Below are 18,939 nucleotides of genomic sequence, written 5' to 3'. Positions count from 1 at the left end.
CTGAGTGACTCATTAAGTCCAGATCATTAGTCTCCACTCTGAAAGGAGGAGTGTTGTCTAAGAATTTGTGAACATATTTTAAAACTATCACACATCATAGAATCTTCGAAGCTATGAGTCATTCTCCTACCTTTATAAATGAGGAAACTGAGTCCCAGAGATGTGATGGTGTACAAAATCCTTTACCCTCGTACTTCTGCTCTGCATGCATGCTAAGTTACTTCAGTGGTGTCTGTCTCTTGGTGACCCTATGGACTGTAGCCTACCAGGCTCATTTTTCCATGGCATTCTCCAGGCAAGAATACTGGGATGGGTTGCCATGTACTCCTCCAGGGAATCTTTCCAACCCAGGGATCCAATCCGAGTTGCTCATGCCTCATCCATTGGCAGGCAGGTTCTTTACCACTAGCACCATCTGGGAAGCCCACACTTATGCCCTATATAGAACTGAACTCTTTTCTTTTTCATTGAAGGTCATTGAACTTTCTGGCTTCTGGTGTTCCTTCTGATGTTCCTTCTGTCCATTTCATTGCTTTCCAGCTTATATATAGTTAACTAAATCATAATACATATTTATCTAAAATATGTTATTCATAAGCAAAGAACATTTATTAATCATATTTTATATGAGTAATGTGCTAATGCCTAGTAGTAACTCAAATATTTGTACTAAGCTGGTAAATACTTGCTCACCTCCCACATGGCATGTTTTTTAGGTGGGTATGCTATTATTTGAGGTCTTAGATTAAAACTAGCCAAAGGATATCTCTTAATTCCATTTTACAGTCCTTAAGGATGTGTACATTTGATCATGAAGATGTTGAGGCAGATAGCAGCAATAGATGAGAAAAATGTTGTTTGCCTGCCATTATTTTGCCAAAGGAGTCATGTGGTAGATGAAAAGGCAGACTTGTGAAAGTGAATGAAAATATTTAACAGGCCCATAAATGGCTATAGAATTTAAATTGGTAACATTAAATAGAATCTGAGTATCTGAAAGATGAGATCAGCCACTTCGCAGAGGGTTTGCTAGCAGCTACTGTACACACCACCATAACAGTAACTTGGTAACAGCACAAATTTAATTCAACCAATGAGTGTAAATGAAGACACTGTGTGAAGGGAAGACATTGTGTTTTATTTCCTGTTTCCTATTCCCTCTACCAGAGTGGAGCAGACTCGCAGAAACATGATAACAGTGTTGAAATAAGTCTACATGCAAGAGCTAAATCTTCTTATCTGCTGCTAGCTGGTTCCATCCATCTTATTGCTTTCAGGGAGCCCAGCCCAACTCCAAACCAGGTCTCTGAGACTATTAGGGAAAGTAATCTCCAGAGGGAGCCTGGGGATTAGAAGCACCTGGGCCTGGACTCCTACTGTAGCTCTCTCACTTTGTTCTCTCCAGTGAGATAGCTTCTAATTGCTATGAGCTGTCACTAATGTGTTTATTTGGTCATTATTTATTAAGCACTGTAAACATGATAGACACTGTATGAAGGACCTTAAAACATAAAAACTATAGATAAGACACATTCTATGGTACTAGAGACATGCTATCTGCTTGCGTAGTGTTTTCCAAAAGCCAAGATAGTTGATGCATCTGACATACATTCATTGACATCAGCACCGTAGATATGATCCCCATTTTACAGAGGAGGAAAGCAAGACTGAGAGCTTTTAAAGGCTTTGTCCTAAAGGATTTCAAGCGAGGAAGTATGATATTTGAGCTCAAACTTAGGTAGTCTAACTTTTCATAGAACATGTTTTCTGTACACAAGGCATAGCACCTAGCATATAGCTGTCCTTGAAAACATCCATTGGTTTGGAAACAAGAATATGATTATGAAAATTTAAGGATGTTTAGTGCTAGATGAATGTTGCAAACAAATGTTTTTCTGGATTGCAAGTATGGAACATGAGATCAGTTTACATATCAGGATAATCTATTCAGGCCTCAGCAGAGAAATATGGGGGAAAAGTTTCTGCAGACCAACAGTGTCCCTTAAGAATCTTTTTTGTGGTTGATGTTTTAAACACTTAAAGAATATGCATTTGGTATAGTTAAAAATGTATTTAGTCCCTTTATCACTGATCCTTTATTGTTATTTTCTTTTCCTTTTATTCATGATCTTGTTTTGCCTACTTTCCTTTATTTTTTTTGTCTTAGTTCCAAAAGGGAAGAAAAATTAACATGTAAAAAGAAGGTGTAACATCACGTAAAAGTGGACATTTTTCCAAATATGTGCAGTTTTAAAAATATCTTTAACATTAATTTCTCATTTTGATGTTAATTTCTCATTTAAATGCTTTCTTCTTTGCAATCATCCCTCTGTGTTTTTTCAATCTTTTAACTTTATTGAAGCTTCTTGTGTCTATGTCAAAGATCTTTCTTGGTAAATGTCACATTGCACTTGCAAATATGTGGATTATTCACAAATATCTCTTGGTATTGATTTCTAACATAATTCCACAGTGATAGGAGAACGGTATGATTTCAATACCTAAAGACCATGAAATTTTTGCACCTTGTTTTATGTCCCTGGATATGTTCCAGGGTCTCCTGGTTTATACTCTGCTGCTATGTCACTTCAGTCGTGTCCGACTCTGTATGACCCCATAGACGGCAGCCCATCAGGCTCCCCTGTCCCTGGGATTCTCCAGGCAAGCACACTGGAGTGGGTTGCCATTTCCTTCTCCAATGCATGAAAGTGAAAAGTGAAAGGGAAGTCGCTCAGTCTTGTCGACTCTTCGTGACCCCATGGACTGCAGCCTACCAGGCTCCTCTGTCCATGGGATTTTCCAGGCAAAAGTACTGGAGTGGGGGGCCATCGCCTTCTCCGGTTTATACTCTATGGGAACTTAAATAGAATTTGTATCCTACTGTTGTGTGAAAAATGTATAAATCTTAATTATGTTAAATTGGTTCATAATGCTTTTCAGGTCTACTATATCATTCAACTTTTCTGTCTATTCATTCTATTAATTTTTGAGAGTCTGATATTGAAACTCCACCTAAAAAATCTTAATTTATCTACTTAAAAATAATATAATGTATAGTGGAACTATCTGTAACTTTGTTCTGTATTTTCCAAGTCTCCTATAAATGTGTTATCATACTTTCATTTAATTTAAAAACAAACAACAAAAAAAGAGAGTATAAGATGGAAAATTTCTTCAGATGCATCTTATCTTTTATGAAAAAGAAATAACAGATGCAAAATGGAGTCACTTGTGCTAAGCCTCACATCAGCACACCAAGATTAAATATCTAACCTAATTCCAGCCTCTCCCAGAAATGTGATCTTTAACCAGTCAATTTGGATTTACTTGATCAGCACTAATGAAGTAATTTACCTGATAGGCCTCAGCCTTCCCCCAGTGGAGGGCAGCCTCCCCTGAAACAACCCACTCTTTGCCAGAGGCTTCCTTTTTCCACCCTCTTCTGCCTATAAATCCTTCCATTTTGTACAGATCCTCAGAGCTCCTTTCCATTGATATTTGCTATATGGGATGCTGTCTGACTCATGAATCCTTGAATAAAACCAATTAGATCTTTAAGTGTATTCAGTTGAATTTCTCTTTTTAACACCTGGTGGCTATCCATGTTTCATTTATGTGAGTATCAGGTATGTGGGAGAACATGTTCTTAGGTATTTTTGATTAAATGAGCTATTCATATAATGCACATATAAGAAAGTAATAGTGTTAAATACAACATATATATTTGTATTACATAAATTTAAAAATCCAGTGTCTCTAGTTTAGTTTAAGACTTTTTTTTTTTTAATGTTATTTTCCCTGGAGAGGTAGAAATGGCATCTTGAGGGTCCAAGTGGAAATTACTTCACAGAAGCTATGTAACTTAATTGGATTTATTTTTAATAATGTGTGACATGAGAAGGTTAATTTGAAATGTTAAGAAGCAGTGAATTGCTTGAAAATTTCACTAAAAATTAGCTTTACTTTACAAATTATTTTGCTGTACTGCCTTTCTTGCCTGAGGGTCATTTGGTACTGAAGCCCAAGCTAGTAGGTATAAAATAATTAGAAGAAATAATATCACATAAAAAAGACAAAATTTCACATTCAAGTGCCTGTTATAAATTAAATTACCATTTAACATATTTTTTCCATTACCTCCTGTTTTCCCTAAGTTTCAGAGCATATTTAAAATTGAATGACCAGAACCTTACATAGTTCAGTTAGTAATCTGATAAAAGAAAGGAGAATTAGACTTAACATACTAAGAACAATTTTCATTTGCTTTTTTCATTATACTGAATTCCGTTTTGATTTAGCTTTTTGAATTATTCCTTAATGTGGTTTTGAAATATTTCCTTCAGTACATTTACCTGTATGTTTTGGAGCTGATAAAATAAACTGAGAAATGTTTAACCCTCCTGGTCAGAATTTAAATATGTTATAGTAGTGTTTCAATAAAATAAAATAAAATAACTATTTTCATGTCAAACATTTCACTATTTATTGACCCAGTAATGTCATCTTAGAATTAAAAATATCAAGTACATAACTTTAATATCACTTATTAATTCATTCACCTGTCAAATACTCATCAAATCTTTTTGTTCTTTACAAAAGTACATGATCAATTTTATACTGCTTGTCAGTGTAAAGCTCTACTAATACCTATAGTAAGTATTAGCAGATAGGACTGTTAGTACTTTTGTATTGCAAGAATTTCCTCTTGAATATTAACAAATTCAAGCAAGTTTCATCAACAAAATATATCCCTTCACAACTACCTAGAATAATGAAGAATGTGAGCTTTTGAATCCTATAAAGTACAAAGGGAAGACAGTCACTGGTTGCAGAGAGACTCAGATCTAAACTGGAAAAGCCAAGATGTAGGACTGCTCAGAGCAATAACACAGTATTATTAGGTAGGTATGGTGAGCCTATAGAATGCAAGCACAGACGCTAACTCTACTGCCAGTGTAACAGTGGGCAGATCAGTTCACCTCTCTCAGCTTGTTTCCTTTTGCCGGGAGTTCGAACCATCCCAGAGCACTGTTTGGGGGACTAAACTGAAATATATGGAGACAGTCTCAATAAAAAATAGTCTTTGCTTATTCCTTCATTTTTCACTCAGTAAATATTTATTGCATACCTTTATATTAGGCACTAGACCCCCATATGCTCATGGGTGAAGCAGATGGGGCCTCTTCTTTTAGGAATTTTACCATAATGGAGGAGAATGCTGTGTGACTAGTAGTTGCTCAGCATTATGAATGGTTATTAAAATATTCCTAGAAAAATAATAAGCAAAATGTTTAGGGTAGTTGCATGAGACAAAGGCATTTCTAGATTTCAGCAGATTTCCGTGCTAAGTTCAAACATTACTGTTTTCATCTAAGGTTTAATAATTGGATTTATATTATTATATTCATATCTTTGGAAATATGAAGTGAAGATAAAACTCTGGGCTATTGATAATTATTTTCCAAATATAGAAGCAGCATGACACACCAGCCGATACCAGATCAAGATTTAGGAAATATGAGTTTTGATCAACTTTTCTAAGATTATTGCAACCATAAACAATTTACTTAATCTCCTTGTGACTTGGGTTAGGCTGTTATTAAATGAATGGCTTGACCAAGCTGATTTAAAGAAACTCATATCAACAAATATTTATTCTGTGTGCAAGGTATTTCACCATATTCTGCAGGTTATAGAAAGAAGGAAAAAGCAAGAGAGTTTTCAATTCAGCTAGACGTAGGTTTTCAAAAGATGATGAGACTGGAAATGAGGCAGAAGTAGAAGATAATGACAAGAAATGTTTAATTGCTAAACCAATGGTACATATAATATGTTCATAGGAACTAAGATGGGAAAACTATTAGGTCATAAAGAGCAAAGAAAGATTTGTAGTAAAATTGGAGAGGGCATTGATTCTTGAAAATTAGGCCTTTGAATAGATGAAGAACATCCAAGTGGAGAGAATTTCTAAAGATACAAGGAAGAAAGAAAGTGAAGTCGCTCAGTCGTGTCTGAGTCTTAGCGACCCCATGGACTGTAGCCTACCAGGCTCCTCTGTCCGTGGGATTCTCAGGGCAAAAATACTGGAGTGGGTTGCCATTTCCTTCTCCAGGGGATCTTCCTGACCCAGGGATTGAGCCCAGATCTCCTGCATTGTAGGCAGACATGTTTACCATCTGAACCACCAGGGAAGTCACAAGGAAGACAAGAGGGTCTGTAATTCCCTTGTGTCAAACTCTTTGTGACCTTACGGACTGCAGCCTGCCAGGCTCCTCTGTCCATGGGATTCTCTGGGCAAGAATACTGGAGTGGGTTGCCATTTCCTACTCCAGGGGATCTTCCCAACTCAGTGATCAAACCTGTGTCTTTTGTGCCTCCTGTATTGGCAGGCAGATTCTTTACCACTGCACCACCTGGGAAGCATAATTCCTTTTAGGAACCAGAAAAAATTTTTTCCAGTTTCTAGACTAAATGGGTAGACAAGGCATGTTTTCTCAAAACTAATCTCTAACAAGTTCTTTTTAATATGCCTTTCGAATTTCTCACATGCTGCTAACAAAAGGACCCAAGTGTACAAACACATACATGCCACATCGTCCCCTAGTCAAATATTTAATAGTAAATTATGCCATAGCTTAGCATTTTTTATTTGTTGGCTGGTTACTGCTGACCTACTAAAGTCCATTCCTTATTTACACATGAAATTATGATCTCCTCAAATGTTCTCTATCAGTAGTTCGGAGTATGAATGTTGAAACTGGACTGCCTATAAATTCTCTTCTCACCACCTACAATATATGTGACTTTGGACAAATTACTTATCTCTCTGCTCCTTAGTTTTCACTTTAATAAAATGGGGATAATAATAGTATTGCATAGGGTTGTTGGAAAAGATAGTTAACATATATAAAGTGCCTAGAAGGGAGTCTGGTGTGCAGTAAGCCTTATATGCATGTGAGCTATGTATTTACATACATATATAAATATGTAAGCACGTACAAATCAAAACCACATTGAAGTATCACCTCACATCAGTCAGAAGGGCTATCATCAAAAAGGCAACAAATAGTAAATGCTGGAGAGAGTATGGAAAAAAGGGAACCCTCCTACACTGTTGGTGGGAATGTAAATTGTTGCAGCCACTATGTAAAACAGTACGAGGTTTTTCAGAAAAAGAAAAAAAGCTATCATATGGTCCGACAATTACACTCCGGAGCATATATATGGAAAAGACAAAAATTCTAATTTGAAAATCAACTCCAGTGTTGACTGCAGCACTAGTTATAATCGTCAAGATGTGGAAACAACCTAAGTGTCCATCAACATACGATTGGCTTAATAAGATGAAGTTATTGATATTTCTCCTGGCAATCATAATTCCAGCTTGTGCTTCATCCAGCCCAGCATTTCGCATGATGTACTCTGCAGATAAGTTAAATAAGCAGGGTGACAGTTACAGGCTTGATGTACTCCTTTCCCAATTTGGAACCAATCCATTATTCCATGTCCAGATTGCTGTTGTCTGAATTGTTGTCTCACTGTTGCTTCTTGACCTGCATACAGATTTCTTAGGAGGCAGGTAAGGAGGTCTGGTATTCCTATCTGTTTAAGAATTTTCCACAGTTTGTTGTGATCCACATGGTCAAAGGATTTAGTGTAGTAAATTAAGCAGAAGTAGATGCTTTTCTGGAATTCTCTTGCTTTTTCTATGATCCAACAGATGTTGGGAATTTGATCTCTGGTTCTTCTGCCTTTTCTAAAGGTATCCAGCTTGAACATCTGCAAGTTCTCAGTTCACGTACTGTTGAAGTCTAGCTTGGACAATTTTGAGCATTACTTTACTAGCGTGTGAGATGAGTGCAATTGTGCAGTAGATTGAACATTTTTTGGCATTGCCTTTCTTTGGGATTGGAATGAAAACTGACTTTTTCCAGTCCTGTGGCTGCTGCTGAGTTTTCCAAACTTGCTGGCATATTGAATGCAGTACTTTCACAGCATCATCTTTTGGATTTGAAATAGCTCAACTGGAATTCCATCACCTCCACCAGCTTTGTTTGTGGTGATGCCCACTTGACTTTACATTTCAGAATGTCTGGCTCTAGGTGACAATCACACAATCTTGGTTATCTGGGATATGAAGATCTTTTTTGTACAGTTCTTCTGTGTATTCTTATCACCTCTTCTTAATATCTTCTGCTTCTGTTACATCCATACTGTTTCTGTCCTTAATTGTGTCCATCTTTGCATGAAATGTTCCCTTGGTATCTCTAATTTTCTTGAAGAGATCTCTAGTCTTTTCCATTCTATTGTTTTCCTCTGTTCTTTGCATTGATCACTTAGGAAGGCTTTCTTATCTCTCTTTGTTATTTTTTAGAACTCTGCATTCAGATGGATATATCTTTCCTTTCCTCCTTTGCTTTTTGCTTCTCTTCTCAGCTATTTGTAAGGCCTCTTCAGACAACCATTTTGCCTTTTTGCATTTCTTTTTCTTGGGGATGGTTTTGGTTGCCACTTCCTACACAATGTTATGAAACTCGGTCCCTAATTGTTCAGGTACTTCGTCCTTTGACTTCACCTTCTTGAGATGGCCAACATATAGATGCACCTAGAGAGTATCATAGTAAGTGAAGTAAGTCAGAGAGAGACAGAAAAATTTATGATATCACTTGTATCCTTATATCCTTGGAAGGAAAGCTATGAAAAACCTGGACAGTGTATTAAAAAGCAAAGATATCACTTTGCCAACAAAGATCCATATAGTCAAAGCTATGGTTTTTCCAGTAGTCATGTACAGATGTGAGAGTTGGACCATAAAGAAGGCTGAGCACTGAAGAATTGATGCTTTCAAAGTATGGTGCTAGAGAAGACCCTGATAGTCTCTTGGACAGCAAGGAGATCAAACCAGTCAATCCTAAAGGACATCAACCCTGAATATTCATTGGAAGGACTGATGCTGAAGCTGAAGCTCCAATACTTTGGCCACCTGATAAGAAGAGACAACTCATTGGAAAAGATCCTGATGCTGGGAAAGATTGAAGGCAGTGAGAAGAAGGCAACAGAGAATATGATGGCTGGATGGTATCACTGATTCAATGGACATGAATTTGGGCAAACTCCAGGAGCTGGTGAGTGACAGGGAGACCTGGCATGCTGCAGTCCATGGGGTCACAAAGAGCTGGACATGACTGAGTGACTGAAGAATAACAGCAATCACTTATATGTTGAATCTAACAAATAATACAAAGGAAACTATACACAAAATAGAAACAGACTCACAGACATAGAAAATAAACTTATGGTTATCAAAGAGGAAAGGGAAGAGACAGGGATACATTTGGAGGATGGGACTAACAGATAGAAACTGCTATACATAAAACACACAAACAGCAAGGATTTACTGTACAGCTCAGGGGACTCTATTCAGTATCGTGTAGTGACCCATAATGGAAAATAATCTGAAAGGAATAAAAGATAAATGTGGCCAAATCACTTTCTGTATACCTGAAACTAACACAATATTATAAATCAACTCTATTTCAATTAGAAAACATATAAGCATTTCTGTATTTAAATGTATAAAATATAAGCATATATGATCATTGCTAGTCCCCTTTATATATATATTTGTTTATACATATGAAGAATGTGAGCAAATGTTAAACTATAACACTGTAATTGTTGTGCTTAATAATAAAATGATCAATATTGAAAATAATATCAACAGTAAGAGAGACAAGGATGGAAATTAGAAGCTTTGCAATAATGCATGAGAAAAAAGATAAATTGAAATATGTCCAGAAATACTTCCAGTATTGGCTCTATAAACCACAACGTGGTTTACATTTCTTATCAAAACCATAGTGTTTCTGAGTCAGCTCTAGAGCCATCTGAATCACTTAATATGCATGTAACCTCAGGCGGCAGCATAAGCTGATGGCATGTCTTGCTTTGTTCACTTAGAAATGTTTTAAAATTTCATTGGTTTAGGTGAAATTTGCCATCTTTAGCAGGTCCTTCTCTCTTATTCACGTTTGCCTAGATTAAGTGAGACTATAGACTTGTAGAAAAGGAGGTGTTTTTCTTAGCAGCTTTGGGTTCACTATGTAAAGTGAGCAAGAAGTCAAGCTGGTATTTTACATGCATTTGGCCACTAATGATTGAAGCAAAGTTTCATATTTTATATCTAATTTGTTGTGGTGAAAGGCCTGATTCAAAATACAAATATAACCACAGAACCACTGTTAAAAAAAATAACTGATTTTTTTATGACATTTTGTTTCTACGAAAGATAGCTGTTATTATTTGGGAAATGTTCATTTTTAAAATTAATTTTTTAAAAAATATATTCATGCCAGGGAAAAAGCTATTTAGTTTATTGGTCAACCTTAGTTATTATTTATATTTTTTCTGGCCATTTATTCTCCCTCTGGGGATAATATTTCATTAGAAAATTCTCATTTATTTCTCCCTTTATCTCCCGAGGCCCTTTATAGGGAACACAATAATACAAAGCTTGACAAACATAAAACTCTTCTCCTGATGATATATTTTGTCATATTCCTTTTATTATACAGTACTGTATCAGTGTAGAATTACCCCCATCATAATTGTTGAAAGCTAAATGAATGATAACACAATTAACTATGTGTTAAATATCCATATCCATGTTCATGCAGTAAAAAAAAAGCTGTTTCATGCTCATGATAGAATTGACATGTCATGAATGTGCCAGATCCTTTTTTCACAAAATGCTTAGGATATATTTGTTCTACTTTAAAGAACTGAATGATACAATTAATCTCATTTTATCATCTTACTGTTTTTGAATATGCGGTGAGTACTTTTATACAACATTTGTTCACTGCACGCATGTTAAGTTGCTTCAGTCATGTCTGACTCTTTGCAACTCACTAGACTATAACCTGCCAGGGTTTCTGTCACATGGGAAGCCCATTTGTCCACTAGTACTAGCCAAAAGGAATGCCTTAGCTTTTCTGTTTGACACACTTCTTAATTTTAAATAAAACAGATTAGAAAACGATTGGATCTGAGCTCTAAAGTTACTCAGAATATATTTATACAAAATTTCACAATTTCATGAGTGAACATCCCTATTTTTAGAAAATAATGCTTTCTTCCTGGTCCACTCATTAGAATAAGGGATAGTAACATGCACAAATCCAAGACTTATGACTCAGAATAAAATTCATTAGCTATAAAATTAGAGCAATATTGGAATTTTTAGAACCTGTTTCTTTAAAGATGTTTCCTCCCAGACCAAACACACAAACTCCTGATGTCAAAACCAGTGGTCCAGACTAGAGAATCTGTATTTTTTTTAATGTTCCTAAATCACTTTTTACACAAACTGACAACTAGAGTTGTTAAAGACTTGTGTATATATATTGAAAACTAGACCTGTTTTTAAAAGTCTATGATTTTAAATCTGTTAATCACACTTTGGGATTAAAATTTTAAATGGTGAGTGCAACATTCACATATACAACTTTAGATGTTACTTCGACAACAAAGGCAAAAAAGTGATACCTTCTGACCACTAGTCTCCATACTGATTAACCCTACCATTGTCTGAGTTAAACTTTGCATACACATTAATACTGAAATCCTTAGTTTCATTTGTGTAGCTATAACGACTTTACATTCCCATAATCAACCCATTACCAAAAATTGAAGAGAGGTTGTTCTGAGTTTATTCCTTGAGAAACTCCTGAGTGATGACAAGCATGAACATCCTGCATATAAGCAGACTAAAAATAAGATTTCTTGATAAAGCCTCCGTGCTTCCTGCTGCTTTTCACCACCAGATCATTCTCTAGAATAAGTCCTTCAGTTCAGCTGTACTTCTCATTATATTTTTGTTCTCCAAAATCACAGCTCTTTGGTTGGAGGCTGAGAAAGTTGGTGGGTGGAAACGTTGTGTATGTAAGTGAACACATCCTGTTCAGCTCATTCTCCATAGACAAGGCTCCAACAACACACTGCACCATTCATCTCTCCATTCATCAAACATCCAGTGGATACATAATATTTGAATTTCTGTGCTGGGATTGCAAAGACCAAAAAAGAAGAAGAAAAAAAGTAGTGTGAGGAATTTTCCCCATGAAAAGTCTGAATACTGGTATAGGAAATATAATTACAAAAATAGAATGAGAACTTCAAACAAGCATGTGGTTCTGAAATTACAAAATGACCTAACTGTAGCACAAATTAAGACCATGACAAGGGCTGATCACTCTCTAAATATCAGTCAAATGAACAAACATATCATGACACTCTTCTGGGATGCAAGCCAATATATAAGAAATTAAACAGAAAAAAATAAGATTTTTATTTTGCAGTGAAGGAGGCAGAAAATATTCATTTTCTGGTGATACAGTATATACCAAGAATACTAAAGAAAATGATTTGAAAACCCTTAGAAAGCAGAAAATAACTCAATAAAAGGATCGGGTGTCTGAAAGATGTGAAAAACAATAGCTTTTCATTAAATAATTATCACTTAGCAGGTATAATGAAAGAAAAGTATTTCATTCCAAATAGCAACAAAATACTATCACGAGATATATTCTGATAAGACATATCATGATGCACATTAAGAAAACTGAAAACAATTACTAGAAAACAAGAAAAGTTCTCATGGGTAAAGACATAAAACTTTTTGTGAGTATAGTTTAATCATGTCCGTTCTTCCCAAATTAATTCATATACTTCTTACAACTCTAAGTGAAAATAATTGTAAGATCATTTAAAAACTTTAAAATAAACATTTGAATATTTATTTGGAATGGTTAAAAAGAGAAAACTGAGAGAAACTAAACGTTTTTCTTTCTTCCTTTTTTATTTTAAGCGTGGAAAAGTTGGACTGGGATCTTGCCCTAATAATGAATAAATTTTTAAAATATATTATAAAACTAGAAATAGTGCTATTCATTACCATAGGAACTGGTAGATAAACTAATTAGACCATAGTGTGTGTGTGTGTATATGTGTGTGTGTGTGTGTGTCAGTCAGGCAGTTGTGTCAACTCTTTGCGACCCCATTGACTGTAGCCCTCCAGGCTCTTCTCTCCAGGTAAGAATACTAGAGTGGGTTGTCATTCCCTTCTCCAGGGGATCTTCCTGACCCAGGGATCAAACCCAGGTCTCCTGCATTGCAGGCAGAGTCTTTACCATCTGAACCACCAAGAAGCTCCACATATATGTATGCTGTTGTTTTTGTGCTCAGTCATGTCCGACTCTTTGCGATGCCATGGACCGTAGCCTGCCAGGCTCCTCCATCCATGAGATTCTCCAGGCAAGAGTACTGGAGTGGGGTGCCAAGCCCTCCTCCAGGGAATCTTTCCAACCCAGGGATCTAACCCAGGTCTCCCTACTGCAGGCAGATTCTTTACCATCTGAGCCATCAGGGAAGCCAGCTATAAATATACAAAATATTATATATGACAATTTATACATATATATATGTAGTTTGGATTGATGAATTCTTCAATAAATGGTGCTGAGAAACAGCGTTTACTATGAGAGGATGTGTTAGTTTAAACCTTCTTGTTTCATCATATAACAAAATAAAACCCAAGTGAATCAAAAAGCTAAGAAAAGAAAATTCTAAATTATACTAGAAGAAAATTTAACTGAAAATGTAACATCTTAGGATGAGGGTAGAATATAGGAGGATATATATGCTGTGGGAGAAAATATAAATGAAAAGATTGATAGATTTCAAAAATAAAACATTTTTAAGTTTTTCTGTAAGAAAAAACTCAGAACAGCAGATGAGAAATTAGGAAAACATAATAAACTAAGTTAAACAAGAAGTTTATATGCCTTTTATAGAGAGATTTTTAGAGATAAATGAAATACAAATTTAGTTCTAACAGAAAAACTGGAAATGATACAGACAATTCATACATGAAATATACAAAGGCAGGAGGGGAAGGAGACAGGGATGAATAGAGAGTGTAGCACTGACAGATACATGCATGTGTAAAATCGATACCTAGCAGGAATCTGCTGTATAGCACAGGGAGCTCAGCCCAGTGCTCTATTATGACCTCGAGAGGTGGAATGTGGGGGAGAGGGGTGGGGAAAACTCAAGAGAGGGGGGATATATGTATAGCTGTATATATGTGTGTATGCATAGCTACTTCATGTTTTCTCCAATTAAAATAAAATAAAGTATACAAACTGCCAATAAATGTAATGGGAGGGGGGTTCATGATTGGGAACTCATGTACACCCGTGGCGGATTCATGTCAATGTATGGAAAAACCAATACAGTATTGTAAAGTAAAATAAAGTAAAAATAAAAGTTAAAAAAAAAGGAAAAAAATCAAACTCACTATTAATAAAAAGAATGCAATCAAAAATAAGCTGTTATAAATTTTAAAAACTGCAGAAATACCCAGTAGTGCTGAATATGATTAGAAAGGCTGTTACATAAATTGCTAATCAAAGTCTAAAATACATCTCTTGGAAAGCAACTTTTAAGAAAATGCATTTACCTTTATTTATATACGTTTATCTTTGCATGATTTAAAGAGAAAAATTATAAACAACCTAAATATTCAATTATAAGGGAATGGTGTATCACTTTTGTTGCATCTATATAATGGAATATTATATCACTGGTGAAAATTCAGCTTTTAAAAAATATTTATTATTATTTTTCAATACAAAACTAATACCACTTTGTGGAAAATCAGAAAATAGTTTTTAAAAATACCTAATAAACAAACAAAAAGATTACTGATACCCTAACTATACAGAGAAATTTTTTTTTTCTGTTTTAAATTGAAGTATAGTTGACATACAATGTTGTATCGGCTTCAGGTATACAATGCAGTGATTTATGTTTATATCTATTAGGAACTGATCATCACGGTAAGTCTAGTAACCATCTATCACCATATGAAGTTATTAAAATATTATTGACTATATTCCCAGTGCTGTGCGTTATATCCCCATGACTTATTTATTTTATAACTGGAAGTTTGTACCTCTTGATCCCATCATCTATTTCCTTCAACTCTCCCTACCCACAGCTCCCTGCCCCAAGAAGACTTTTTCAGGTCTAATTTTTTCCTATCTTTAGTTAAGATTGACTGTAGATTTAATGCTTAACCTATCACTTTGTATAAATTTATCCTGGAGATTATATATGTGTGGATATAAATGATAGGATATGAGTGTTAAATATGGTAAAGAGAGGGAGAGAAAGAATAGAGCTAGAGGGAATGAGAGAGCTAGAGGGTGAGAGAGAAAGAGGGAATAAGAATTCCTTGGTTAAAAAAAAGACTTGAATTAAGGCAGACCCTATTTTTGCCTGGCTGTTTTTTGATCTACTACAGCTTTCTGTAGACTGTGATTGGAATAAGAGCATACATGTGCATTGGATTATTTGTGAAGATGGCTACCCCAAATTCCTTCTACCCCTGTACACGTACACCTCTCCTTCCAACTAGAGGTCGAATTTGTTTTCTGCTGCCCTTGAATCTTAGCTGGCCCTGCCAGTGGCCCCACCAGTGGCTTTGACCAGTAAATGGTGACAGTGGTGTTGGTTGACTTCTGGGCATATATCTGAAGAGACTTTGCAGCTTCTGTTTTTCCACTGTCTTAGAAGCCAGGCATCATGTAAAGAATTTTAACCATCTGGCTAGGAAAAGTTCATGGGGAGATAGATAATGGCCTTGGAGGATAAGAAATCATAAAAGAAAGGAGAGAGACCTAGTCAATTTCCAGTCATTCTCAGTGCCCAGTTGAGCGCCAGGTCTGTGCGTGAACCATTTTGGATCCTCCAACCGCAAGTGAGCTGACCCTGCTAACATCACCTGGAGCAGAGACTAGCTACCCCTAGTGCAACTGATCCAAACCTATACAAAGGCAGAGTTGTCAGCCTTTTCACTGTTGTTCTAAACCATAAAGTATTGGGATAATTTGTTATGCACTACTGAATTAGCTGAAATACTACATGCACTAGATTTGGCAAATGACAAAAGGGGCTTCTAAGGCACATGGCCAAGGGTATGCTCCTTCCTCCCCTTGTTTTTTTTTTTCCTTCCTGAAATATGAGAGTTACAGAGGCAGGAGCTATCATATGACAACAAGGTGATGGGAGTCAGGATGAAGCCTTTTATGCTAAGTATATAGCAAGAAGAAAGACGGAAAGCTTGCTGATGGCATTTTTGAACGACTGTAACTGGCTTACATCTGCCTATCTCTAGAATTCTGGTAGAGGAAAAAGCGCTTGTGTGTTTAAATGTTAAAGATACCTGTTAGGTTTGTTGTCCCTTCCAGCCAAATGCAATGTAAACCAACTTAGAAATCAAGAAAGGCCTATTTACCTATTATCTATCTATTTATGTATCTGTCATCTATCTCTTTACCTAGCCATCTATCATCTATCAAAATGAATAAGGGAACAAAAACGAGATGTAATACATCAAAATCCACTTTCACCTTTTATGATTAGTGGTCCATTACCTTAATCACAAATAACTTCACTGAGTTTTGCTTTCTTCAGTTATAAATAAGGGTAAGCATTGTAGTTACTATGCAGTGTTGTTGGGAAGTAAAGAAAATACATGTCAGTTCTTAGATTTGTGTTCATACTTGTAAGCAATGAATAAATGCTAGCTTATAATTGTTTTATAAAGTTTTCACTTTCATTTGTCGACTTTGCTTCTTCCATTTTCTACAACAATTAATCTTATAATCAGAAACCAGAGAAGAGCAAATAATTTTGCTGAAAAATCTCTAGATGGTACTTATATTGTTAGATGTTATGGAAAACCCGAACAAACTTTTTGGCCAACCCAATACAATATTGTATACTGTATAAGGTAACACCACCTTATCTGCCTCCTGAGAAACCTGTATGCAGGTCAAGAAGCAACAGTTAGAAGCAGACCTGGAACAACAGACTGGTTCCAAAATCGGAAAGGAAAATGTCAAGGCTGTATATTGTCACCCTGCTTATTTAACTTATATGCAGAGAACATCATGCAAAATGCTGGGGTAGATGAAGCACAAGCTGGAATCAAGATTGCTGGGAGAAACATTAATAACCTCAGATATGCAGATGACACCACCCTTAGGTCAGAAAGTGAAGAACTAAAGAGCCTCTTGATGAAAGTGAAAGAGGAGAGTGAAAACGTTGGCTTAAAACTCAAAATTCAGAAAACTAAGATCATGGCATCCGATCCCATCACTTCATGGCAAATAGATGGGGAAACAATGGAAACAGTGAGAGATTTTATTTCGGGGGCTCCAAAATCACTGCAGATGGTGACTGCAGCCATGAAATTAAGACTCTTGCTCCTTGAAAGAAAAGCTATGACCAACCTAGACAGCATAATAAAAAGCAAAGACATAAGAGAACAAGATGGTGGAAGAGTAGGTGGACATGGAACACATCTCTTTCAACGGATACATCAGGAATACATCTTCAGACACAGAAGTGCATGCAGAACACCAGCTGAGAGTGGATAGGAGCACCTGACTAGCAGAAACGAATATATAACACCAAGCAAACCTGGGTAGGATGAAGGCACCAGGGGGAAAAGCAGGAGTGTTGGTAGGACTGGGCCTGCTCCCAGGGGTGGAGGAGCTGAAGCAGGGGCCGATCCCCACAGCGGGGCAATTGTCTGAGTCAGAGGTGAAGCATTTAAGGCTGAGGGTGAAACAGCTGATCTGTGACAACCTAAATGGAACGAGGATCAGACAGTCCTTACTGCAGCCATACATACCCCAGACAGGGACGCAGGTCCCCTGGAAGGCACAGCAGCTGAGAGCTGGAGTTTAGGGATTGTGGGGGAATCCCAGGGCGAGGGCTGCTGTTGACTGTGGAGAAACGGATCCAGGTGATGTGAGGGAGGAGATTGTGGTGGGAATGCCAGGGGAGGGAAGCCAGGCAGCCATGGAAGCAAGGTGATACTGCTGAGTCACGCAAAGGGGGTAGAGCCATCACCATAGCCTCTCTCTCCCCACATGCCAGCATCCGCAGCTGAACAAGAGAGACCAGCCCATCAAATGCCTAACGCACTGAACTACACAATAGGACCCCACCCAGGGTGCCCCTTTAAATGCCTGACATGCAGAGCTACAGAGTAGGACCTCAGCCAGGGGGGCCTCTCTATGTGCCTGATGCACCAAACAACAGAGAAGGACCCCAGGCAAGGGAGCCCTCTAAGCACCTGAATGGGTGGAGCTACAGAGAAAAATTGGCCAAAGAGGCTTTCTGATCACCAGCTACAAGAGGCTTGAAAAAAGACCCTGATAGGGCCATAACTCCTGTGGCGGAGGCAGACTGTGTTGCTGCAAACTTGGTGCCTCCAGGGTCCCTGCAAGCCAAGCAGCTGCGCCACCTTCACACTCAACTCTCACTGGGGTTGAGCTGTCACAGGAAAAAAAAATCTTGCATCTATTCATGCAGGTTTGCTTTGGTAGTGTCTGACTCTTTGCGACCTTGTAGGCTTCTCTGTCAGGGAGAGGGGTTCTCCAGGCAAGAATACTGGAGCATATTAGCCAGCACTGGCTGCCATACCCTTCTAGAGCACTATATTTCCTGCTGCCCTAGACACCAACTCCCCTGAGTACCTGGTGCTGCCAGAACCTCTGCGACCCAAGCAGCTGCACCACCTCCACACCTGGCCCTCACAGGGGCAAATCCAAGTCCTCCAGGGCAGCCTCTGGAGCAAACCCAAGTGAATGACCCACATGCAGAGGTGGAAATAAAACCACAATTGAAACCCAGGGGCAGTGTGACTAAGAAAGAAGACCCAAAAACTTCCCACCAGCTGTACAAGCTGAAGATTAAATCCACACGATCAACTAGGCAGACTCTGTATCTGTGGAATATATAAAAGGTCATTGAGAGCTCCCACAAAAGAAAATTCAGTAGTTCTGATAGCTGTGGACGTTG

This window comes from Oryx dammah, unplaced genomic scaffold (genome assembly GCF_014754425.2).
Source record: "Oryx dammah isolate SB20612 unplaced genomic scaffold, SCBI_Odam_1.1 HiC_scaffold_3, whole genome shotgun sequence".
Lineage (NCBI taxonomy): Eukaryota > Metazoa > Chordata > Mammalia > Artiodactyla > Bovidae > Oryx > Oryx dammah.
The sequence above is the reverse complement of the archived record's forward strand: the minus strand, read 5'-3'. Positions refer to the sequence as shown.